The following is a 25,370-nucleotide window of genomic DNA, read 5'->3' on the forward strand; positions in this document are numbered from 1 at the left end:
TTCTCCCCATTTTCCCCCTACCCACTGCCCCAAAATAGCAGTCCCACAGGATATCCCCTCCCCCAATCTGCTGTCTCCCATATTTTCTCCCATACCCCTTTTTACTTTTCCAGTGGATCTCTATGCCCCAGTGCTTGTATATCTTATTTCCCAATTACGTGTAAAATAGTATTAATAATAGAATATATATATACACACATATACACACACATATTTAAACATTTGATTTTAAAACTTTGAATTCCAGAATTCCAGATTCATTCCCTTCCTTCCTTGTCACCCACCCTTACTGGGAAGATACGCAGTTCAATATAGGTTGTACATGTGTGGCTAATGCAAAACAATAACATAGTAGATATATTGTAAAAGACTGACTATATTTCCCTCCCTCCTATCCCACCTCTCACTTGTTGTATTCTCTACTTTGTTCCCATCCCATTTCAAAAGTGGGTGCTTCCAACTTCCCTCCCCACCAGCCTGCCCTCCCTTCCATCATCCCCCCTCTCATCCCCTTCCCCCCTACTCTCCTTTAGAGTGAGACACCCTATTTAGTGTGCATTTCATTCCCTCCCTGAGCCAAATTCAATGGGAATAAGGTTGACCCATTCCCTTTTGCCTTCCTATTCTTCCCCTCCATTGTGACCATTTTCCCTTGCCTCTTCTATATGAGATAGTTTACCCAATTCTGTCTCTCCCTATCTCCTCTCATTATATTCTTCTCTCACCTCTTAATTTCACCTTTTTGGTATAATCCCTTCCTGTTAAATCGGTCCTGTGCCCTCTATCTATGTATACCTGTAAACATATGCCCATAAACTCTCATATATAGACATATATATATTTCTATTCCCTTCAACTACTGAGAAAGGTTTCATAAATTACAATTATTGCTTTTCCATGTAGGAATGTTAATAGTCCAACTTCATTAAGTTCCTTATGATTCCTTTTCCCTGTTTACCTTCTCATGCTTCTCTTGCTTCTTGTATCTGAATGTCAAATTTTCTATTCAACTCTGGTTTTTTCAACAAGAATGTTTGAAAGTCCTCTATTCCACTGAATGACCATATTTTCCCCTGAAACATGATACTCAGTTTTGCTGGGTAGGTGACTCTTGGTTTTAATCCCAGCTCCTTTGCCCTCTGGAATATCATATTCCAAGCCTTTCGATCCCTCAGTGTAGAAGCTGCCAGATCCTGGGTTATCCTGATTGTGTTTCCACAATATTCAAGCTGTTTCTTCCTGGTTGCTTGTAATATTCTCTCCTTAATCTTGGAATTCTGGAACCTGGCTATAATATTCCTAGAAGTTTTCTTTTTGGGATCTTTTTCAGGAGGTGATCGATGGATTCTTTCAACCTCTATTTCGCCCTCTGGTTTTAAAACATCAGGGCAATTTTCTTTGAGAACTTCCTGGAGGATGTTTTCTTACTTTGGTAAGAAAAAGGTAAAGGTTCTTACTTTGATCATGGCTTTCAGGTAGTCCAATAATTTTTAAATAATTTCTCCTGGATCTATTTTCCAGGTCAGTGGTTTTTCCCATGAGATATTTCACATTGCCTTCTATTCTTTCATTTGTTTGGATCTGTTTAACAGAATCTTGATTTCTCATAAAGTCATTAGCTTCCATTTTCTCCAATCTAATTCTGAAGCAATGATTCTCCTCATTGAGCTTTTGAGATTCTTTTTCCATCTGGCAAATTCAGCTTTTTAAGGCATTCTTCTCCTCATTGCCTTTTTGAGCCTCTTTTGCCATTCGAGTTAGTCTATTTTTTAAGGCAGGGCAATTGGGGTTAAGTGACTTGCCCAAAGTCACACAGCTAGTAAGTGTTACGTGTCTGAGGTGGGATTTGAACTCAGGTCCTCCTGACTTCAGGGCCAGTGAATAGAGATTCACTGTGCCACCTAGCTGCCCTAAAAGAATTTTTTAAAGCAAGATCATAGGACCATAGATCTAGAGTTAAAAAAAGGGACCTTATGGGGCAGCTAGGTGGTGTAGTGAATAGAGTAACAGCCCTGGAGTCAAGAAGATCTGAGTTCATATTTACTAGCTGTGTGACCTTGGACAAGTCAGTTAACCCTAATTGTCTTGCCTTCCCCCCTTCAAAAAAAAAAAAATTAAAGGGACCTTACAGGTCATCTCATCCAATCTTATTATTTGACAGAGGAGAAAAGGAAGATTTGGAGGGATTAAGTCACTTGCCCAAGGTCACAGAAATAGTAAGTGGCAAGGCTAGGCCATGAATACCAGGATCTTTCCACTGTCTTACCCTGAATCCTTCTATTTCTCATGCAAAATGCTTCACCTCTTGACTCTGAGAATTTTGATTGGCTGTTATTCAAGTCTGGGACTCCCTACCTCATCATCTCTATCTCCTAGTTTCCCTGGATTCTTTCAAGCCTCAGTTTATGTCTCACTTTTTTTGTGATTTCTAATGTAGTATTTTATTTTTTCCCCAATTGCATATAAAAATATTTTTACATTCTTTTTTCCTAATTTTGAGTTCCAAATTCTCTCCCTCCTCCCCATGGAGAAGGTAAGCAATCTGACATAGTTTATACATGTGTAGTCATGAAAAATGCATTTCCATGTAAGTTATGCTATGAAAGAAAACACAGTGTGTCTCACTTTCCACAGGAAGCCTCTTCTAGCCCTCCTTAATCATAATGCCTTCCCTCTGAGATCACCTCCAAGTCAACCTGTAGGTCTTATTTGTACATAGGTTTTTTTTTGCATAATGTGTCCCCCATGAGACAATGAGGTCCTTGAGAGCAGGGACTTTCTTTTTCCTTTCTTGGTATCCCTGATGCTTAGCACAGTGCCTGGCACAGCAGGCACTTAATAAATGCTAGTCTCTAAGTAAACTCCTTTTAAGCATTCTTTGGAGCTAATGCTGGGAAAGGACCTTGTAGTTCATCTAGTTCAGTTCCCTCATTTAACAGATGAGGAAAGACCTAGAAAGGTTAAGGAACTTGCCCAATGTCATGCAGATAGTAAGTAGCACTCAAACCTACATTCTCCGAAGAACCAAGTTTCTTTGCATGACATTAAAGTAAGTGACAGAGCAAGGATTTGAACTCAGGTCCTGTGGTTCAAAGTTCATCACTTTTTCTACTCCATCAGTAACTTTTTTTACTAGGGGGGAACAAGGGGCAGTAACTAGGCAGTTGGTGATGTGGAAATGCAGTTCAGGAAAAAGATTTGAGCTGGGCATATAGATCTAGGAGTCTATATGGAAAGGATAACTGAACCTATGAAGGCTTCTAAAGTTACCAAGAGAGAAAGTGTAGAGAAAGAAAAGAAACGGGTCCAGGACAGCAAACTTAATGGGAGGGAGAAGCAATATGACCCGGATAAGAGACTGATGAGGAACAGTCAGAAAATCAGGTGGAGAACTGAGAGAGAGCAGGACCCTGGAAGTCTTGGATCAGCCAAGTGTTTTGGACTGCCCATCCCATAAGGTTGCAGTGAAGCTCAAATGAGCTTCCTTAGAAGTCTGTATAAATGTAAGGTATTATTCTTATTGTACCATAGATGGCTCATTTTCCCATAACCCCTTTACTCCATCAATTTCCTTAGGAATGCTATTTCTCACCAGGAGGCCAGAGGTAAATTAGCCCAGCCTTCTGGGAATGGCAATTCAATTCAATTCCATTCATCAAACATTTATTAAATGCCTACTACGTGCCTGTGATTGCACTAGTGCTAGATGATGGCTTGTGAATAAATTGAGTATAAATGAGGCATTTTCTACAGAAAAGAAATTCCCAGGGGTCTGCTTTCCTCCTTTTCCTCCTCCCCTCTGCTATATGAAGGGCACAGTTTTCTTTCCCCCAAAGAAAGGATAGACTAGGCAGGGTCTGATTGTTAGCCTCGGTTTGTCACACTACATGGCCATTTGATTTCATGGTCCCACCCCACCACCTCCTAAAAGTCACTCAGTCAACCAGGATGCATTCAATTCTATTCAATTCAACAAGCATTAGTAAGTTCTTGCTAGCCAGGCTCTTTTTTAAAGCTTGGGGATGATACTCTCACTAGAGCTCACAGGCTAGGAAAGCACATGAGTGTTTACCATGTGACCAGCACCACCTGCTTTTGTTTAGGTTTGGTTGTTTTCCTTTGTAACAAAAGTGAATTCAGTTTTGTTTTCTCCGGAGGACCTTCTTAGAGTTCTGTTCCCCCTTTGTAATATTGAGAGACTCTCTGAGGCACCAAGGTGGCACAGTGGATAGAATGCTGGACTTAGAGTCAGGAAGCCCTGACTTCCAACTCATTCTCAGACACTAGCTGTGTGACCCTGGGCAAGTCACTTAACCTCCATCTCTCAGTTTCCTCATCTATAAGGTTGGTTTGGATTGGATTTGATTGTCTCCAAAATCCCTTCCAGCTCTAAACCTATATGATCCTACAGCTTTGCAGGGGTGAAGACTGAGAACACCAGCTCTATACTTGACTAGTGAGTGAGTTTTAGAGTTTCAGCAGATTGGAAGTCAGTTTTTTGCTGCACTTCCATTGTGTAAATGGCTTTTGCCAAAGGTGTAATCACTCCATAGGCCAGATCTCCACTTGTTTTATCATCACAATTCTCACAGTTGTTATTAGACCATAGGGAAGGACAGAATGGGATCCAGGAAATGTGGGTGACCAGAATAAGGGAGGGGAACCCTGAACTCTGGACACTGGGATGGAGGGGAGGGGCAACAGTAAAAACACTTTGACACTTGGGCCTATGGCCTGGTACTCTAGAAACAGCCCTGGCTGGTTGTAGAAAGGGTTTCTCTGCCTAGTGTAGACCCAGATATAGGGTCATATTTGGGAGTATGGGTCTATGGCCAGGGTAGGGAGAACCACTAGTCTAGGAAACCTGGATTCTTGTCCCAGCTCTGACATCAACTTGTTCTGGGACCCAGGGGGAAGTCTTATCTTTGTTGTGTCCCTCAGTTTACTTTTCTGTTGGACTAAATGATCTCTAATGCCCTCTCTAGCCCTGATAATCCATGGTCCCCATGATCGGTGATAATTCCTAGATTCTAACATCTATGATACACTTTGACAATCAATTAACCATTCAGCAAATATTTATAAAACACCTACTATGTGCCACTATGTTGTATGCTAAGGATACAAAGACAAAAATGAAATGGCCCTTCCCTCAAGGAGCAGGGGAGACCACATGAGCTTATATATAATCATAGCTAGATAGTATTTATAAAGCACCCATATATAATCTCATTTGATCTTCAAAACAACCCTCTAAAGTGGGTGCTACTTTTGCCCTCATTTTTCCAGATGGGGAAAGCAAGTATGAGAAAGGTCAAATAACTCAGCCAGGATCACACAGCTAGTAAATGTTTGAGACAGAATTTGAATTCAACCATTCCTGATCCTGAGTCTAGCACTCTGTTCATGGTCCATATAAAGTCATCTTTAGGGGACATACTGGTGGCTGGAGGGATTGGGAAAGGAGATCAAAGAATGGGGCACTAGAGCTGAGCTTTGAAGGAAATAAGAATTCTAAGAGGCAGAGGCTATGAGGGTATGCCTTCCAGGAAAGGGAGGCAACTTGGGCAAAAACATAGAGGGTGAGAGATGGATTATCATATGGGAGAGGTAATAAGAAGACCAGTTTGGCTAAGTCAAAGAGAATGTAAAAGGGTGTGATGTATGATAAGGCTGTTAAGGCAGGTTGTGAAGACTTCCCAGTGTCCAATAGAAGAATCTGTCTTTGATCCTAGAGGTAATAAGGAGCTGAAAGCCTTTCTTGAGCAGACAAGTTACACGGTCACAACTGTGTTTAAGGAAAATCCCTTTAGTAGCGGTGTAGAAGAGAGATTGGAAAAGGGAGAAACCAGAGGCAGAGACTAATTAGGAGGCTAGAGATGGTGAGGGTGTCATCCCTGTAAGTACATTAGGGAAAGGAACAAGTGTGAGAGAAATTAAAGTGGCAGAATTGACAAGACTTAGCAACTGATGGGAAATGTTGGGGTGAGGGAGGTGGGAGAGTCAAAGATGAATCCAAGTCATCAAGGGACATTTGTCTTTTATTTTCGCCTGTTCTTTTTCAGGGCTGCTCCCTTCTGGTCTCCCTCCCCTGTTGTGGTTCCTTGTCAAAACAAATTTATAGCACGGTGTTAGTGAGTGATATTGGCTTCCTTCTGTTTACCCCTCCCAGGAGTAGGATTTCAGGCACTACACCAAGATGAGGCACACCCCAGCAAAGAGACTTGGCCCTGCTGCTGTGAGTTGAAATCAGAGTACATTCCCAAAGGGAGATCCTGCAGCATTTGTAAGCAAATAGAGACTCTATTTGCTAACACAGACTTGTTTCCCAGTGGAATGGGTGACTGACTGCATGAAGTACTCAGGGGCACCATGGAGGAAGTAAACGACATACCTGTTGCCCATAGAGATGAGAGGAGCTCTGCTTCATCCTCTGTGAAGTTATTTGCTCACCTCCAGCTTCCTTCCTGAGCAACAGTCCCACCAGAGAACCCCAGATTGCAGTTAAAGGACACAGTGATTTATGCCCAGTCTTGGAAATAAGCAAAAGCCTGCTCGCCCACGCCAAGAGCTATTTATCCTTGGCAGAAGACAAGAGAAGCTACATCTTTTAGTCACAATCTCTGCAAAGGAGGGCACCCACTTAAAATGCCTTTGGAGTTCAGTCAGTGGACTTTTAGGAAAATGGGGGCCACGTTCCAAAACTTCCTTAGAGATTTCTGCCCCAAAGAGTTTTATCAACCGATCCTTCAACTTGAAAATAGGAATGACCTCAGCGTGGGTGAGAACTAGCACTACGTCCAGAGAGACCAAGGGAGGCTCAGGAGGGCTCGTGGGCCTTCTGACGTCTGACATCTCACACTTCCAGGTCACAGGCACCATTTCTGCATTACTAAGGGCAGACCTGCTGTAAGACTCACTCAGGGAAACTTCACCAGTCAGGAAAAAAGGCATTGGTTACCTTTTTAGAGCGCTTCCTGGTTACACAGAGACAATGCTGCCCAGTGGGCAGAGAGCCAGGAAGCCCTACATCCAACTTTCACCTGTGACCCTCTTAGTGCTCTAGGCAACTCTCTTGGGACAAAGCAGTTTGCAAAGCAGGGTACCTAGCTCTGTTGGTAGGAGTATCCGCATCGAGGTCTTCTCTATAATCTCAGTTCTTAGCCTTCTTTCTTCCTAGTTATATAGCACTTTCCCCATCTATTGTCTTATTTGATTATCACCATTTCTCTCTGTGAGGTAGGTGAGACAGATATTATTATCCTCATTTGGCATATGACGAATAGGGAGCCAGAGAAAGCAAGTAACTTGCCCAAGGTCACATAGCTGATAAATGATAGAGCTGGGATTCCTAGACTATCACTTTTTCCACTGTGTGACCTCCACAGAAGAGAGGAATGGAGAAAAGGAGGACAGTCCTGCCCAGATTACTGGAAATTGAAAGCAGGGTACTTTGAAAATAAATACAGCTTTATTGCTTTCACATATCGAACTTAATGTGAGCTAAGACACAGAGGCCTAAAAACAACCACCATGAAATTACTTAATGGAAAGGTCCCCTTCCCAACAGACCAGTTACATGAGGATGTGAGGTCATTATTTCTAACATGTTTCTTTTTTCGTCTTTTATCAAGAACTTATCTTGTTGTTACCTTTTGTTATTACCTCTCTGAAAGCCTGCACCTGTCCTGCACTCCAACTGGGATTCTGATGACAGTAACTCCAGAAAGGTTCTCCAATACTTTATTACTCCCCCAATCCCATCTTCATCCATTCAGTGCTACCCTTACTTTAATGGTGCAGGAGCTAGGGATAAGCCCAAGAGAGAAGAATTTGTCCCATAGACTTCAGCTAAGAGAGAAAGAGCCCAAATCTTTAATTAGCCTCTGGTACCCCCCAGACTGCTGCAGCTAGAACTGAAATCTCCCCTCCCCTCACTTTCCCTTTTGATGAGCAAAAAAGTGCCTCCTATCCAAGTTGTAACTGACCTTTCCAGATGGATCTTTATCCCAATAGTTCTCTTAGTCTTGGGTCAGAAGGATAGAGGGTGCTTGGCTTTCTAGCTCTGGGACTGTGGTCAGAGCACATGTGGGACCCATTTCAGGGAAATTCAGTTTGCAAACATACAAATTTTCAAAGCAGATAAAATTAGGTGAGGGAGATAATTTATCATTTTGCAAAAAAAAAAAAGACCTCTCCCTATGGTTCCTTTACAATAGCCAGCCTCTCCCCTAATACTCTTAAGACAAAACTCAATTTGCAAATTTTCAATTTCTACATAACTTTCTGGGCAAGGAGAGTGAGATGTGTAGCTCTGCAGAGAGTCAGAGTCATCTCTTAGGATGGCAAGTTCATGAGGACAGGGTCTGCATCTTCTCCTTTTTCTCATAAAGGATGGGTAAAGCCTCCATGAGCCAGATACTCCCAGCACTAAAATTACACTCCTGGGATGAGAAAGGCAGGCATCTCTAAAGCAGTATTAACTCCTACTAACTCCACACTGGTTTCTGACCTGCTGAAAGAAGTCCTGCCTCAGTGTACTGAATGACAAAGAAGTTACCATAAATGCAGCCACAGAGATCATTAGTCAGTAAGCAACTTTCCAGAGGTGTGGGGGAAACAAAGACAAAAATGAAACAGTCCCTGCCCTTGAGGAGCTTTCTTATATTTATAGAGCTTTTTAAGGCTTCCAAAGTACTTTGTATGCATCACATCATTTATTTTTCTCACCGATACTATTATTGTCACCCCCATTTTGCAGATGAGAAAAGTAAGCCTGAGAGAGGACAAGTGACTTGCCCAGGAGGACACACCTAGGATTAGGGTTTGAACCCAAGTGGCCCTAAATGCAATTTCAGCACTTCCTCAGAGTTTCTAAATACCATAAAGGAAGAACCGAACTCTAAGAGAATGCTCAGAGGAAAATGAATTCATTTTTGTTCAAAACAATACCTTCCCTGCATCCTGCTCTGCCAAGGATAAATGGTTACTTGCATGGGTAAGCAACACTGAGTTTATTTCCAAGGTTGGCCATTTCTTTTAATTGGGCAGTTAGAGAGACATGCATACTCTGTATGACTTTCCATTGCAGTAGAAGGGAATGGGGCCAGTCATTAGAGAGCATTTCTCATTCATAGAGAGTATCTAGCCCCACAAGTTATTTGTGGAGGTGGTAGAATCACCTAAATTGGAGGCCTTAAAAAACAGGCCCACATAGTGGGTGTGGAAAAAGAAGAAACCTGAGACACTGGTATACCCCCATTTCTGGTCTCATGTCAGATACTAATTGACAATTGTGATTTAATATTTTTTATTTTTAACATTAACTTTAAAAAATTTTGAGTCCCAGATTCTCTCTCTCCTTCCAGCCCTTACCCCTTTGAAGGGGAAAACAACACTGTCAGTTATATATGCAAAGTCATGTAAAACGTATTTCCGTATTAACTGTGTTGCAAAAAAAAGTAAGAAAAAATTTAAAATGAAAAAAGTTTGATTCAATCTGCACTCAGAGTTCATCAGAGTTCTCTCTCTGGAGGTGGATAGCATTTTCCATCCCGAGTCCTTTGGAATTGTCTTGGATCATTGCATTGATTAGAGTAGCTAAGTTTTTAGAATTGTCTTGAATCATTGTATTGATTAGAATAGCTAAGTATTTCACAGTTAATCTTTGTTATAATATTACTGTTATTGTATAGGATGTTCTCCCAATTCTACTCACTTCACTTTGCATTGGTTCATAGAAGTCTTCCCAAGTTTTTCTAAAACCATCCATATAAGACATTTCTTAAAGCACAATAGTATTCCATCACAATCATGTACTGATTGTGTGACTTTAAACAGGTCATTTAACTATCTTTTCTGCCTCAGTTTCACCATCTTTCAATGGAGACAATAGCCCCTCTAGCCTTTCTCATGTTACGATGGAGATGAATTTAATAAGATTTGACAAATACTTTAATACCTACTAGATACAAGGCACTGTACAAGACACTTGGGGACACAAAGACAAGAAAGAAATAGCATCTGACCTCAAGAAGCTTACCTTCTACCACAAAGATGCTGAAATGAACCTTGAAGGAGGCTAAAGATTCTGAAAGGTGGTGACAAGAAGGGAACAGGTTCTAGGCATGGATAGTGTGTAAATGCAGAGGCAAGAAATGGCAGGTTGAGTCTAGACCTTCAAAACCACTCACCTAGAGTGGTCTACTACAATGGCCTCCTAGTTGGTGTTCTTGGTTCCAGACCCTCTCCTCTCCAATCCAGTCTTTGAGGAACTGATAAATTGATTTTCCTAAAGCACCAGTTTGACAATATCACTCCCTAAATAAAGAAGCTTCAGTTGGCTCCCAATTGCTTCTAAGGTAAAATAGAGACTAGACTGTTTGGTCTTTGAAGTCTTTTAAGATCGATCCCAACCTGTCTTTCTGGGCATATTTTGTAGTACCCTCCTTCACATAGTCTCTACTCCAAACAAACGAGCCCACATGTTCCCTGTACAAAATACTCAAGTTTCCATTTCCATGCCTTTGCATTGCCCATAACTCACACCTTCTTCACGTAGGCCTCTTACAATCCCTAGTTTTCTTTGACCTTCAGCTCAAATGCTGCTTTCTACATGAAATCTTTCCTGGTCTCCCCAGCTGCTAGTGCACCCCGCCCCGCCCCCAATCCCTGCGAATTTATTTGTCTGTTCCTATACAAGTATTAGCCAAAGTGAATGGGCTAATTCCTTTTTCCCTGAGACTGATCCCTCCTCTTCCTTAGTTAGATTGTAAACTCCTTAAGGGCAAAAGGTGTTTCACTTGTGTTTGTTTCCCTTATGTCTGGCACCTTAGTAGATGCTTAACAAATGTTTGTGGATTGATTAATGATATTATATCTCCCATCTCCATGTCTTTGCACAGACTGTATGCCATGACTAGAATGCATTTTATCCTTATTTCTGCTCTTAAAATATCAGCCTCTTGTCTCTTAGCTTCTTCTCTTCTTTTTAAGGCTCAGTTCAAGTGTTACTTTCTATACAAAGTATATACTCCAAATTGTTGAAATCCTCCTTTTGCCCCTATAAATCAATTTCTATTTACTTTGACTATATTAGGGAAGTTTGGAGGATTAGTGGATTTAGGGGGAAGAGGGGGGGGTTCCCCTATTGGTTGTTAAGCTTGAGGTTCTAACAGGATATCTAAGTGGAATTGTCAAGCAAGCAATGGACAATGCAGGTGGGGAGTTCTGTGAGTCATCTGCATGGTAATTAGAATTGAACATATTATTGTCATTAGAGATCATCAAAGGGAGAAAGTATTCTAAGAGAAGGCCTAAAACAGAGCCTTGGAGGACATCATGCTTAGGTGATGTAAGATGCTTGATAATCCAGTAAAGGAGACCGAGAAGAAGCAGACAGGTAAGGGAAAAATGTGGAGGAAAGGACATGGAAGCCAAGGGAGGGAGTGCCCAATGGAGGAGAAGGTGGTCAACAATGTCCAAAGTTATAGAGCAGCCAAAGAGGAGAACTGAGAAAAGGTCATTCAATTTTGTAATTAAGAGATTATCAGTGAACATTTTCAGGAGAGTAGTAGGATCAGAAGCCAGACTTCAAGGAGCTGAGGAGTGAGTGGTGAAAAAGTAAAGATATGAGGAGATAGACTCTTTCTAGGAATCTAGCAGTGAACTGGGAGATGACTCTACAATAAATGCATTACCTGGATTTTACCTTAGGTAGGTATTTTTATTAAGATGAGGAAGAAAAACATGTTTGTGAGCATCAGGGAAAGCTCTTGTAGTTTGGAAAAGATTGAAGATGAGATAAAGAAAGAGTGATCAATGGGGAAAGCTGGAGGAAACAGGAGAGGATAGTAATATGGGTACACGTAGAGAAATTAGTCTTAGCAAAGAAAAAGACCACCTCTTCCTCAAATACCAAGGCAAAGGAGAGGACGAATGATGATGTGGAGAGGTTCTGAAGTGCAGAATCAGGGAGACAAAGTTCTAGATTTTGAAGTTCTAGACTTCAATTTTCTCAGGGAAGTAGGGGGTTAGGTCATGTGCTGAAAGATTCAGGGTAGTGTTGGGGCTTGAGGAGATGGTTTAGAAAAGCTGCTTCAGGGAGTTTTCTTAAATGAGGGAAGAGTAAAAAGGATAATTCTGTAGCACTAAGGGCCCAGTTGAGATTAGATGTCATAAATTTGTAATGGACCAAGTCAGCATAGTTGCATGACTTCCTCGGTGGCATTAAGCAGTTCAGAATAGAAACAGAGAAAGCAGATGGTTGGGGTGGCTCAGGGTTGAGGACTGACAGGGCAGAGAAGGTAGAAGGACAAAAAAAGCAAGGAAGTTAAAACTGGAAGATAATACATAATTGAGCTGTTTAACTGTAGGGTCAATACTGTGAAGAGAGTAAAGTGAATCTATTAGATGGGTGATGAATATCTTAGAGAGCAAGGAGTAAGAGAGGTACTAAAGGTCATGACAAGGATGAAGAAAAGATTTAGGAGTGAGGCAGAGGAAGAGCTGGAAGGACAGGCGATTGTGATTACAGGCATATCTCAGAGATATTTCAGGTTCAGTTCCAGACTACCACAATGAAGTGAATATTGCAATAAAGTGAGTCACAAGAAGTCTTTGGTTTCCCAGTGTATATGAAGATTACACTTACACTATATTGTTGTCTATTAAATGTTCCATAGTATTGTCTAAAATGTACATACTTTAATTAAAAAATACTTTATTGTTAAAAAAACCAATACTAACCACCATCTGAGCCTTCAGCAAGTGGTAATCTTTTTGCTGGTGGAGGGTCTTGCCTCCATGTTGATGGCTACTGACTGATCAGGGTAGGGGTGGCAGAAGATTGGGGTGGCTATAGCAATTTCTTAAAATAAGGCAACAATGAAGTTTCCTGCATCTATTGATTCTTCCTTTCCCTTGAACACTTAGAAGCCATGGTAGGGTTATTAACTGACCTAATTTCAATATTGTTGTGTCTCAGGGAATAGGGATGCCACAGGAAAAGGAGAGATATGGGGAACAGAGGGTCAGTAGAGCAATCAGAACACACACATTTATTGATTAAATTCTCCATCTTCTATGGGTGTGGTTGGGGGCACCCCAAAATAATTACAGCAGTAACATCAAAGATTATTGATCATAGATCACTATAACAGGTATAATAATAATGGAAAAGTCTGAAATATTGTGAGAATTACCAAAATGTAACATAGAGATACAACATGAGTACATACCATTGGAAAAATGGCACCCATAGAGTTGCTCGATGAAGGGTTGCCCCAAACCTACACTTTGTAAAACATGCAAGATCTTTAAAGTACAATAAAGTAAAGTGCAATAAAACATGGAGAAAAGTATTTCAGTGTTTTGAAATCATAGGGGTAGCATAATTGGGGGGTTCATGATGTGATCACTTCTTGGTGGCTGAGCTAGAATGGATATGTAGATCATGGAAGTTCAGAAGGCTGATAACCTGGGAAGACAAAGTATTTGAAGCGATATAAATAATACTGAAATGCCCAAGGATGAGGGCAGAGGTAAAGTGAAAAAGATAACTATGAGCACTCCTTGAGAAAGAAGGGATAGTTGTCTGGAGGCCAGTAGATGAGAACAACAAGAATCTGGACAGGATGACACATATGATTGGAGAGAATTTCAAAAACAGAGGGGTTGCTGAGAGAAAGAAGTAGAGGAGATTCTGGAAGGGGTAGTAGAGAGAAAGGAAAACACCAATTCCTCCTGGCTAGACATGTCAGGGGGCATAAAAGAAGGAGCAGCTAATATTGATAAGAGTGACAAGGAACTAAAATATTTTCTGAAGAATTTCGGTTTCCATGAATGTCAGATTATGAAAAGAATAGAAGAAACCTATGATAAAGGGGAGTTTGCTAATGATAGAGCAGGGATTCCAAAGAGAACTGCAGAAAAGAAGAGTCAGTCAATTGACAATCATTTATTAAGCACCTACTGTGTGCCAGAGTGCTAAGTGCCTTGGTGCTAAGCACCAGGGATACTAAGAAAGGGGAAAAAACCTAGTCTCTATCCTCAAAGAGCTCATAGTCTAATGGAGGAGACAACATACAAACAACTATGTATAAAAAAGATTTATGCAGGGTAGTTCAGGGGTAATTTCAGAGGGAAGGTACAAAGATTAAGGAGGACTTGGGAGGGATTCTTTTTATGCATAAACATACATTTTTAAAAGTATTTCTAAGTTAATTTTTTTATTTTTAGTTTTCAACATTCACTTCCATAAGTTTTACATTTTCTCCTCCTTCCTTCCTTCTCCCCTCCCCAAGATGGCATGCAATCTGATATAGGCTCTATATATACATTCCTATTAAACATATTTTCACATTAGTCATGTTGTATAGAAGAATTAGGACTAATGGGAGGAATCATAAGGAAAAAAAAGAAAATAGTCTGCCTCACTCTGCATTCAGACTCCAGACTCTGGATATGGATGTCATTTTCCATCATGGGTCCTTTGGAATTGTTTTAGATTCTTGCATTGCCAAGAAGGGGTAAGTCTATCAAAGTCAGTCATTGAATACCGTGGTTGTTACTGTGTACAATGTTCTCCTGGTTTTGCTCACTTCATTTCACATCAGTTTATCCAGTCTTTTCAGGTTTTTCTGAAAGCATTCTGCTCATCATTTCTTATAGCATAATAGTATTCTATTACATTCATATACCATAATTGATGAACATCTAGGAAGAGATTCTTGCAAGAGGTGGAATTTTAGCTGAGACTTGAATGAAGCCAGAGGAGGCTAAGGGATGGAAATGAAGGAAGGCATTGCATGTATAAGGGACAGCCAGGGGAAATGCTTAGAGTTGGGAAATGGAGTGTCTTGTTTGAGGAACAGCAAGATCATAGAGTACATGGAGAGGAGTAAGGTATAAGAAGATTGGGAATGTAGGAAAGGGTCAGGTTATCTAAAGAGCTTTGAAAGATAGAGGATTTTTTTATTTGATCCTGGAGATAATAAAGACACTGGAGTTTTTTTAAATAGGGGATTGATATGGTCAGACCTATGCTTCAGGAAGACATTTTGACAGGACAGAACAGAATGGAAAAAGACTTGTAGCAGAGAGACCAACCAACAGGCTATTGCAATAGTCTATGCATCAGGTGCTGAGGGCTTGGACAAGGGTGATGACAATGTCAGAGGAGAGAAGGGGACATATATGAGAGATATTATCAAGGTGCAAATGACAGGACTTGATCAATGACTGGATATGGGGGCAGGGTGAGAGAGAGGTCAAGGATAACACCTAAGTTATGAGCCTGGATAATGGTACCCTTAACAGTGAAAAGCAAAAAGAGAAGGTTTGGAGGGATAGATAACAAGTTCAATTTTGGACACAATGAGCTTAAGATATCTATGGGACATCCAATTTGAGATGTCTACTAGGAAGATTTGAACCTGGAAGTTGGGAGAGAGATTATGACTATACAAATAGATTTGAGAGGCATTTATAGACATAACTGAAACCATGGCAGCTGATGAGATCACTAAATGAAATGGCATAGAGGTAGAAGAGAAGAGGGCCCAGGAGAGAGCCTTGAGGGATCTCTACTGTTAACAGGTTAAGCTGGATAAAGATTCTGCAAAGGAAACACCAAAGGAATTGTCTTATAAGTAGGAGAACCAAGAGAGACCATTGTCACAAAGAGAAGAAGGCGATCAATAATATCAAAGGCTTTAGAGGAGGTCAAAAAGGATGAGGATTAGAAAAGGTAACTAATTATGATTAGTTTTGGCAATTAAAAGATTTTTAACTTTAGAGAGAGTGGTTTCTGTTTAATGATGAGATTGTAAGCCAGACTGCAGAGAGTTAAGAAGAGAGTAAGAGGAAAGACTGAACCAGATACAGAGGAAAGTTCAGGAAGAGGTAGCAAGAGAAAGGCTGTGGATGGCAATTCAGGGATTTGGGGAGCAAGAGGTGAGAGGTTACCAGTCATTGGACAGGAAAAGTACTAGTTGATTGGATTGAACTGGAAGACTGAGACAATGGTGGTAGGAAAAGTGAAGGAAGTCTTTTATTCTGGTAACTATGGAAGGGGGAAGTGGCCAATTTACTTTTTATTTTCTCTCCATAACAATCATCCTGAAAGTAGAGAGTGTAATATTGTAGATGGTAATAATACTAGCTAGCATTTATATGGACTTTAGGGTTTGCAAAACATTTTACATATATTAACTCATCTGATCCTCACAACAACTCTGTGAAGGAAGTGCTATTATCTCTATTTTATAGATGGGGAAACTGAGGCTGAGAGATTTAGTATCTTGCCCAGGGTCACACAGCTAGTAAATGTGAAGCAGGTTTGGAACTCAGGTCATCCTGACTCCAAGTCCAGTGCTCTATTCACTATGCCACCTAGCTGCAAAGGCAGCCTTGAAGGCATTTAGTCCCAGCCGGCAGCGGAAGCAGCCTCTCTTCCTTCTATCAGATCCCAAATGTGATCACTCTTTGAAAAGTATAATACACCAAAAAGGATTATAATTACTAAGTTGTAGCTTATGATGCCGACATATTCTAGGTTGGAGAGGAACTGGTGCCCCAAAGGGAAATTTTTAAACATTTCCCAATGAACTTTTTCTACTCCTCCCCACAAACACAGGTACTTTTTCCTCCTGTGGTCCAGGTCTTATTAACCACACAGTCTACAAGGTCTCAGACAGGCCTTGAGTTTTGGGGATTAGCATTGAGAGACAGGACCATTTTGGCTCACTCTTGGAACTCTGTCCATTTTTCTGGTTCTGGGAGCAGGCAGGGTAGCGAATAGTCGGCAAATGTCCCCTATCTCCTGTTAAGGCCTGAACCGAGCGTGTTCCTTGGAGTGGCAAGTGAACCCAAGGCTCCAGGCTATGTTCTCGAAAGATAGTGGCCAAAGTTAGAGACAGCGGGTAGGGGTAAGGGTGGTTTAAGACAAGACACTCTTCGGGATCAGGAGGTCACAGATCAGGACCCTGGGTAACCTCTTCCAGCCTGTGTGCCTTCAGGAGCCTGTTGTTTCAGCCAATTCCACAGGGGCTGCTCTTCTTGAACAAGAGCCTGAAAATTGAAACTCCAAGGGAGCAGGAGGGCCAAGGAGAGGACATTCTGCTTTTGGGATCGGTGGACGCCGGGACCAGAAGAGCTCGATCCCGGATCGTACCACTCCCTCTCTTCCTCCCTGTTTGATTTGCCTCGCCCCAAAGCCCACTCAGTTCCATCCCTCCCCACTTCGCCCTGTCTCAAACCCTAACCTTACCCCGAAGTCCACTTGGGATTCTCGGACTACGTCCCTTCTAGGAACGCAGGCACTGACTCTGAGATTCCGAAAGCCCAGCGCGGCGCCGCGCCCGGAAGCCCGCACCTTCTCGCCCCGCGCAGCGCACCTAGGCACACCCCAGAGCTGCAGCCAGGAGCGAGCCTCCGGCCTCCCCAGAGGCAGAAGCAAAGGCTAGAGGACCCAAAGCTGGTGGGCCAGCCCTTCCTTCCTCTCCATAGCCAGGCTTTGCGGAAGGAGGGAGGGAGATAAGGCGGCCGCAGCAGGCAGGAGCTGGGCGGAGTGTCCCTGGGCCCCCTCCTCCCAGGGATGGGCGGGGGCGCTATTCCCAGCCGCTCCTCGAGGCAACAGCATCACTTTGCTGGGAGTCTTTCCAGCTAAGGAGCCGGGCCGGCGGCGGCGGCGGCAGGAGAGAGCGAGCAGAGGGGTGGAAGGAAAAAGGTGGGTGGGAGGAAACGGGAGAAAGAAGGAAGGAAGAAAAGGAGAGAGGAAGGGCAGGAGAGAAATATAGGGAAGCAGCAGCCTCTTCCCCTGGATTGCCTGTCCCACTTTCCTCCTCCCCAGCCGAGTTTGTTCCCGTTGGTCTGAAGCCGGGAGCCAGGAGCTGGGCGCAGGGCTGAGCTGCTTGAGTCCAAGCCCGAACCCAAGCAGGAGCAGGAGCTGAGGAGAGCTGGGCTCGGCTGCGCTCACTCGATTCGGTTGCACCAGCTAGGCTAGGCTAGGCTGGGCTGGGCTGGGTTGGGTTGGGCAAGGCTGGTGGACACTCCCGGCTGCCCGGAAAGGAGCGAGCCGGGCGGGGGCAGGAGCGGGCGCTGCTTGGGCACTGGAAAGAAGGGACACAATCGCCGAGGACAGCTCTTTGAGTCCCCCTGGGCTGGAGGCGCCGGCTGCTGTGGGACTTCACCGCCTGCCGCCGTCGCTGCCGCTGCTGCCGACGCCGCCTCTACTGCTGCTACTCGCTACCACGGCTCGGTCAGGTGAGTGAGTAGCTGCGCGCCCCAAACCCGCGCGGCTCTCCTTGCGCCACCTGCCCTCCCCCTCCCGCCTGGGGTAGGGCCGCGGCGTCGTAGGCAGACACAAGAGGATGTATGTGGCTGACCGGGATGCGCGAGTTTCCTTTCCTCCAGCCCAGCCTTCTCTCCGGCTCAGCCGTTTTGCCGCCCTCTCTCCGCTTCTAAGGGGCCCGCTGAGGCTTTTCGTGACGTTAGCCCGGCACTTTGGGAAAAGAAGGGGCGCCCGGGCTGCGGGAACTTTAAATAAAATGAAAACTCATTAAAGTGCAGATAGGTGGACTAGTGCTGCCTTCCTCCCGGCTGGGTCGAGCTACCCTGGAACACTACTCGCCTCTCTCAGCAATAGCTGGGGTCGGGGGTGGGTGGGTGGAAGGAAGGGGGTCTACAACGAGTAGGGTTTTGGGGAAAGAGGGGGTGTTCTGTGCCGGAGCCAAAGCTGGGTGGGCTTTCCCCACCTCTTCGGTACGAGAGTTGGAAGCGGAGAGGGGAGAATATGTCTCTTATTTCCTAGGGTTTATAATCCTGTAGGAAACCGCTTCTGGGGACCGAAGGCTTGGGACGCATTCGTAAGCCAGGTGTTTGGCGAGGTTTTGATTTGTTTGTTTTATGCTGGGTTTTTTTCTTTCAGGGAATGTGTGGTGTGTTTGGCGATGGCTTTTTAATACCAGAATTTTATTTAGACGTGGCTGGAGGTGGAAGAGAATTTCAATAAGTAGAAAACTACTGGGATTATTTTCATTCTAAATTTTTTTTCTATACTTAGCAATTTGAGCTTTACGGACAAAATGCTAATCCTTAAAATTTTGCCTTTTTCCGGGGTCCTCAAGCTGGTTTGGTGCACGTTTGTGTCTAAATGAATTTGGTTTGAATTCAGGAGGGGGTTCCCTTGCTCCCCCTCTTGGTTGGGTGGGGAAAGCTTAGTTAAGTCGGACCTGGGTGGTCAGGAAAGAGGCGCAGCCATCTGGGCATATCTCTAGCGCTCCTTGGGAATTCCTAGCCCTTGATCCTGAGGACAAGATCCACAGAATTGGGAAATGAGTTCGGTTTATGCCTCTGGTCCCTGCGACTGGGAGCCTCAGACACTGGCGGGATCTGGAGTCTTCTGCTCTACGGTAGGCTGAGCAACGGGCCGGTCGTTATTATGTAGCAAAGTGGAAGTTAAAGGTTAGAGGGCTTGAAACCGTGCTTAAAAAAAAAAAAAAACCCATTTTGGGGCATACTTCTACTTTTCCCAGAAATGCTCTCTCTTTACTCTTGAAACATTTTTTCCCACACTAAGTGTATCTTTTCCTCACCGAATCCTTTAACTAGGTCCGCCTTAAGTAGCTGTTACCAGGGTACAGCCTTTAGTGAGAGGGGGCTCCCTCTCTCGTCTTCCATCTTACTTACTCCTATCAGAAGAGCAAGACTTCTCTCACTCAGATCCTGTCATTTGAAGGCTGAGCTGGGGTGGGGCTTTCAGGGCTGTAAAGGGGATCTAGGGATCAGAGCTTCCTTTGCCAAGTACAGACTCACTCTTCTTCCAGTATGGACCCTTGAGTGCCTGCTAGAAGTTTTGGGTTAGTCTCCATCATGAACAGTGTGATATATTGGAAAGAGTACAGGATTGGCAGTTAGGAAATCCCAATTGTTTTATTGATATAAAGTCACCATGCAGTGAAGCCCTAAAGAGGAAAGGTTTTGCAAATCATTTCTTCTTCAGAGTTTCATTTGACAGTCCCTTAGGCCTCTTCCAGGTCTGATAGTCAGTGACAGGGAATTGGTGCCCTAGCTTCGAAGTCCTAGCAGCCCAGGAACAAACAGTTGATATTGTCTGTCTCCAGAATTGTATGTTTCCTTGGCCTCTCAAACTTGAATGAAAGGCCTATCTATTTGAATTTTCCCAGATATTATGGTTTCTCCAAATAGAAATGGTTTAGTGCAGCTAGGGAACAAAGGGAAAGCTGCTCTTTGGTGTTGGGTTTGTCTGGCCCGTCTTGGGGGTTAGATGTGCCATAACAGAGTCTAGAGTCTAAACCTTACACTGTCTTCCAGACTCCACACTAAGTAGAAGCAACATGGTGTAGTTGGGGAGAAGGGGATAAGGCAGTTGGAAGGGAAGTGCTGGATTTGGAGTCAGAAAACATAGGGTTAAAATCCTATCTATGCCATTTGCCATCTGGGTGACCTTGATCAAGTCACTTAACCTCTGTTAAAAGAGGGAGTTAGACTACTCTAATATCGATCTCTTCTAGCTCTGAATCTAGGATTCTGGATGATCCTTGAGGGCCCTTAACAACCCCCAAGGTTCTGAGATTTCATAAGTCCCCAGGGTGGGTGAGGAGGGCAAAGGAGACACGGAGAAATAGCATAACCACTTTCCCTTCTCTGGGTGATACCCTGAAAGCAAAGTGTCCTTTACTTCACCTTGGATTAAGGCTAGTGGGGAAGGTGGGGGGGGAACAGAAGATACCTTTTCATAATTGTGTGTTCTGCCTTCCTGGTAGCAGCTTTGTGAGGTAGGGAGGATAAACACCCAGCTCCTCTTTTGAATTCATGAGCTTCTAAATTAAACTTTTACCAACACCTGCTCCCTCCACCCAGCCAAAGAGAATGGGTATCTGGAGTTCTCAGACCAAGGAAAGTGTATTTGTAGAGTGACTGAGGGATCGAAGGTGAATGGAAGTTGCAGCCTGAGCTGGGAGCCTACTCTGTCATTTGGCTACAAAGTGCTATCAGGAGCTCCAATTTAGATCTGATGCCCAGAGAATAACCTTTCAGGAGCAACCAAAACCCAGCCCCTGAGAAATGGATGATCAATAATTGATTAACACAAAACACTTACTGGGTGAAAAATGCCCCTCCTTTCCCATCACCCAGGCTATATACCCCCTTTGGTGTGCCATGTTGTGTAGTGACTTGCACTCCAAACCCAGATCATTCTGCCCGATGCCTCCACAGGATATTTATTTACCCGGGACCCAGACTGTGAGAGTGAATTATGTTTCCTCAGCATTGATTTTTTTAAAAGACCCCAAATTAAAAAGTCAAGGCTTTCTTAGCGTAAGGTCAAGGATTAATTATTTACACGGAGACATCAATCAGCAAGTGTGGATGACTTATTTATAAATCACCCAGGCTGCAGAAGACAAGGCTCCTTCTGATTTCCTGTCACTGCCAAAACATAGAAGATCCAAGCTGGGCCCGTGTGACCTTTGGGTTTGGGGAAGTTTCCTCTCTGCCCGCATCTGGAGGAAGATGCTTTGTAACTTGAGTTGCTTTCTGATGTGCCTTTTTAATCTTGTAAGCAGAATGTCACTTGGGAAATTTCATGCATATTTGCTGTGTTTCAGTAATGAACATTTACTGATTACAGGGCATCCAGGGAATTTAGCTTTTTAAACATTTATTCAAATCTCTGTTTATGTAAGCTAATAAGTCTGGAAAAGTTCAGGAACTCACTTTTTTGGGCCACATGCTTATTTATAAAGTGTGTTGGGGGCTTATCTCAGTCATTGTCTCCAGTTCATTTTTTGAGAACTTAAACATGAAAAGGTCCTGCATGGAAACTTTGTGAAGATGCATCGTATTGCTCTCACTCACAATTAATGCCAGAAATCAATTGCCTTCCATGCTTTTTATGACTTTGCTGATCACGAACAGGATGGCACTGTAAAAGCTTTTATTGCTATGTGTTGATTACTTCTGTGGTGGGAAGGAGACAGCTGAGGAAGTTTGCTGGGAGATGTTGGTATTTGAAAATCAAATCACAAAGAGAGAACTTCTAGGGGTAGGAATTTTCTCAGAGCTTCTTTGAGGTCTCACTGTGGTGCTTGGTCTAACATAGACTCTGTCTGGGCTATTGTCTGGGCACCAGAGGTGCTACCTATCTATACATGCTGCATGCATCTGTTTCTAATTTGGAAAAACATACAACCCAACCTTTACCTCCCTAGCTCCTTCTCTGGTTTCCCTGTTGCAGAAATCTTAAAACTTCCCATCAAGAGGCCATGACAACATAGCCTGGCCAGTAATGTGGGTAAAAGAATTCACTTTTTGAATGAATAATGGATGCCATTAGAATCAGTAAGCATTGTAGAGGGGAATTAGCCAGACCATTAGTACATAACAAGTTACACACTCACGGTTAATGTAGTGGTTTAAGAAGACAGCGGCTTTGTCTGTGGGGTCTGCTTAAAATGATCAGTTAAAGACTTTGTGCAAGTACACATGGATCACTGTGACTTTTTGCTTCTGTCCTCAGTACTGGGGAGGTCTGTGCTGAGAGAGCAAACTATACACGAGTCCCATTCCAGGAGTCTGAGCAGAGGGACTCAATACAAAACCCCAGGCAGGCTGTTGTTGTTAAGTCATTCATTCACATCTATTTGTGACCCTGTGGACCATAGCAGGCTGGGCCCTGCTGTATAACTTATGATTTGAGGGACTCTTCTTCCAGCGTCAGATCTTTTAGCATTTTAATACCATCCATGGGGTTTTCTTGGCAAAGATACTGGAAAGCTTTGTCATTTCCTTCTCCAAGGGATCACCTTTTGTCAGAACCTTGCACTATGATCTGTCGTCTTGGGTAACTCTGCACTGCATAGCTCATAGTTTCACTGAGCTATGAAAGCCTGTCCACCACCACAAGGCTATGATCCAGGAGGGGCAGGCCATTTTCTCTTTTTTTTTTTGCCTTTTTTTGGAGGGCAGTTGGGGTTGAGTAACTTGCCCTAGGTTACACGGCTAGTTTTTTTTTTATGTGGGTGTTAAGTGTCTGAGGCCATAACCGAACTCCGGTCCTCCTGACTCTGGGATGGGGCTTTACTCACTGCACCACCTAGCAGCCCCCCTGGGGCAGGCTATTTTTGTATCACATCACACAAAGGGGGCCAAATGAAACCCATGGGTACCAACTAAAAGGGCTAACAGAGGATTCTTCCCAGCTTCTGTTCTTTTAAAATTTCTTGACCTAGACAAGAAATTGACCTCAAGATTGACCTTGAACAGGAAGGAAACTTCAAGATCACCTAGTCTAGTAAAACTAAACCAGACATAAGGATCTCTGTAGGTTACATATTGATTTAGTTTTAGAAAGTAATGCTATGTGTGTTTTATTAGATTTTTATTTATTTTGTTAAATATTTCCCAGTTATGTTGTTTGACACCTGATAGTTCAAGTCCCTCATTCTACATAGGAGAAATCTGAGGCACAGGAAGGTAGCTGGGTGTCTTACTGTATAGGGCCCCAGACCAAGAGTTAGAAAGAACTGAGTTCAAATCCTGCATCAGACACTTAATAGCTGTGTGCCTCATGGAAAGTCACTTAACTTTCCTCAGCTCAGCTGTAAAATGATGGATAATAATAATATCTACCTCCTAGAGTTGTGAGAATCAAATGAGATAATACGATGTGTCCCAACTTAGTGCAGTTTTAAAAAATTTCTTTTAAATAATTAATTAAAATTTTTTTAGTGCAGTTTTAAGCTTTAATGGTTTAAAATTGCTCTAAGACTTGGAACACCATATTTGTAAAGCATTTGAAAACCAGCCCTTTGTCACTACACAAATGCTCACTGCTGTTATTATTATTATTATACAAGGTCACACAGTGAGTGTCAGAGTCCAGATTTGAACCTGCACTGTTTGACCCTGAACACTGTTAGAAGGTAAAATATGGATTGCTAGTATCAGGAGGGATGGATATGGCCTGTGCGAGACTTTGCTGGTTTAACAATGTTCTTAGGTTGGTTAAAAATTCAACTTTAGTCCCAGGCTTGGGCAGGAGGGGGGATGACTGTGTTCACATCAGTTGACAAGAAGAAACAATATTGATTCTCTCTCAAAAGCAACCTTTTGGAAAGTCACGGTTTGCACATACACATTCCTGGGGGTCTGGGCTCTGCACGTGTGGGATCATACTAAGGCAGCTACCCAGTTTCCCTCTCTCTTTCCTCATCTCTGTCTCCTGGTTTCCCTGGCTTCTTTCAGCCAAAATACCACTTTCTGCAAGAAACCTTTCCCAATTCCCTTTAATGTTCGTAGAAGGCTAGTGCCTTCCCTCTGAGATTAGCTGTGACTTCTTGTGTGTAGTTTGGACCAGGTTGTTCGCATGTTGTCTCTTCCATTAGACTATGAGCTTTTAAGAGCATGGACTATTTTTTGGTCCTTTCTTTTTATCTCCAGCACTCAGCTCAGGGTTTAGTACGTAGTAAGTGTTTAATAAATGCTTCTTGGCTTGGCTGTATGTCTAATCTTACAAACATTTATTAAATATCTCCTCTGCTGAAGATACTGTCCTAGGGTAGGATGCAGGTAGGGCACATATAGATTGGCTTCAGGGTAAATGAACAAGGCAGCTGATGAAGGCCGCACTGGAGTGAGTTGGATATCATTTGCTGAGCTATTACAAGATTGCCAGTTTTGGAGCCAGAACTGAATCGTTAGCTGATTCCCTAACTCTGCTTGGTGCCTTAATCTCCCCTTCCCAAGGCCTGGAATGTTCTTTTCTCTGGGGATCTGGGAAGCTCTCCTTGAGAGAGTTTATCTGATTGTTTTAGTTAAAGCATGTTCAGTGATGTGAGGAGCATGTGTTTGCAAAACATTACCTTGTCTAACAACCTTCTTTCTCAGTCCCACCACCCTGTCCTTTAAGGACAAGTATCACTATTGCATTTCTCAGTTGTATAGCACCTGGGAGAAAGGGAACAAATATTTATTAAGTGCTAGGCACTGCACTAAGCTATTTGCAGATATTGTCTCATTTGATCCTCATAGAAACCCTTTATTATTGATGTTATCATTATGTGTTATTATCTCCATTTTACAGATGAGGAAACAAGGCACCCAGAGGTTAAATGACTTGCCCAGGGTCACACAGCTATTAGTATCTGAATTCAGATTTGAGCTTGGATCTTCCCTGATTCCAGGCCCACCTCTCTGTCCACTGTGCCATCCAGCTGCTATTCTTTCTTTCTTTTTTTTTTTGCCTTTTTGGAGGGCAATTGGGGTTAAGTAACTTGCCCCCAAGGTTACACGGCTAGTTGTGTGTGTGTGTGTGTGTGTGTGTGTGTGTGTGTGTGTGTGTGTGT

At 43.1% G+C, this 25,370-nt stretch overlaps 1 protein-coding gene and 1 long non-coding RNA gene across 3 annotated transcripts in view; both read left to right on the top strand.

Annotated features, from left to right (window-relative positions):
• LOC138157148 (uncharacterized) overlaps nt 1–25,370 on the top strand; it is a 470,623-nt gene that overhangs the window by 84,778 nt on the left and 360,475 nt on the right. The gene's annotated exons all lie outside the window — the stretch shown is intronic.
• Nucleotides 17,646–25,370, top strand: part of CHST8 (carbohydrate sulfotransferase 8) — a 221,028-nt gene continuing 213,303 nt past the window's right edge. Inside the window, exon 1 of the mRNA XM_069082645.1 lies at nt 17,646–18,264. The gene's annotated coding sequence lies outside the window, so the exon portion shown is untranslated. The remainder of the gene's footprint in view (nt 18,265–25,370) is intronic.

Source organism: Petaurus breviceps, unplaced genomic scaffold (assembly GCF_028583685.1).
Source record: "Petaurus breviceps papuanus isolate PSGF00001 unplaced genomic scaffold, PetGlider_PUasm1.0 171, whole genome shotgun sequence".
Lineage (NCBI taxonomy): Eukaryota > Metazoa > Chordata > Mammalia > Diprotodontia > Petauridae > Petaurus > Petaurus breviceps.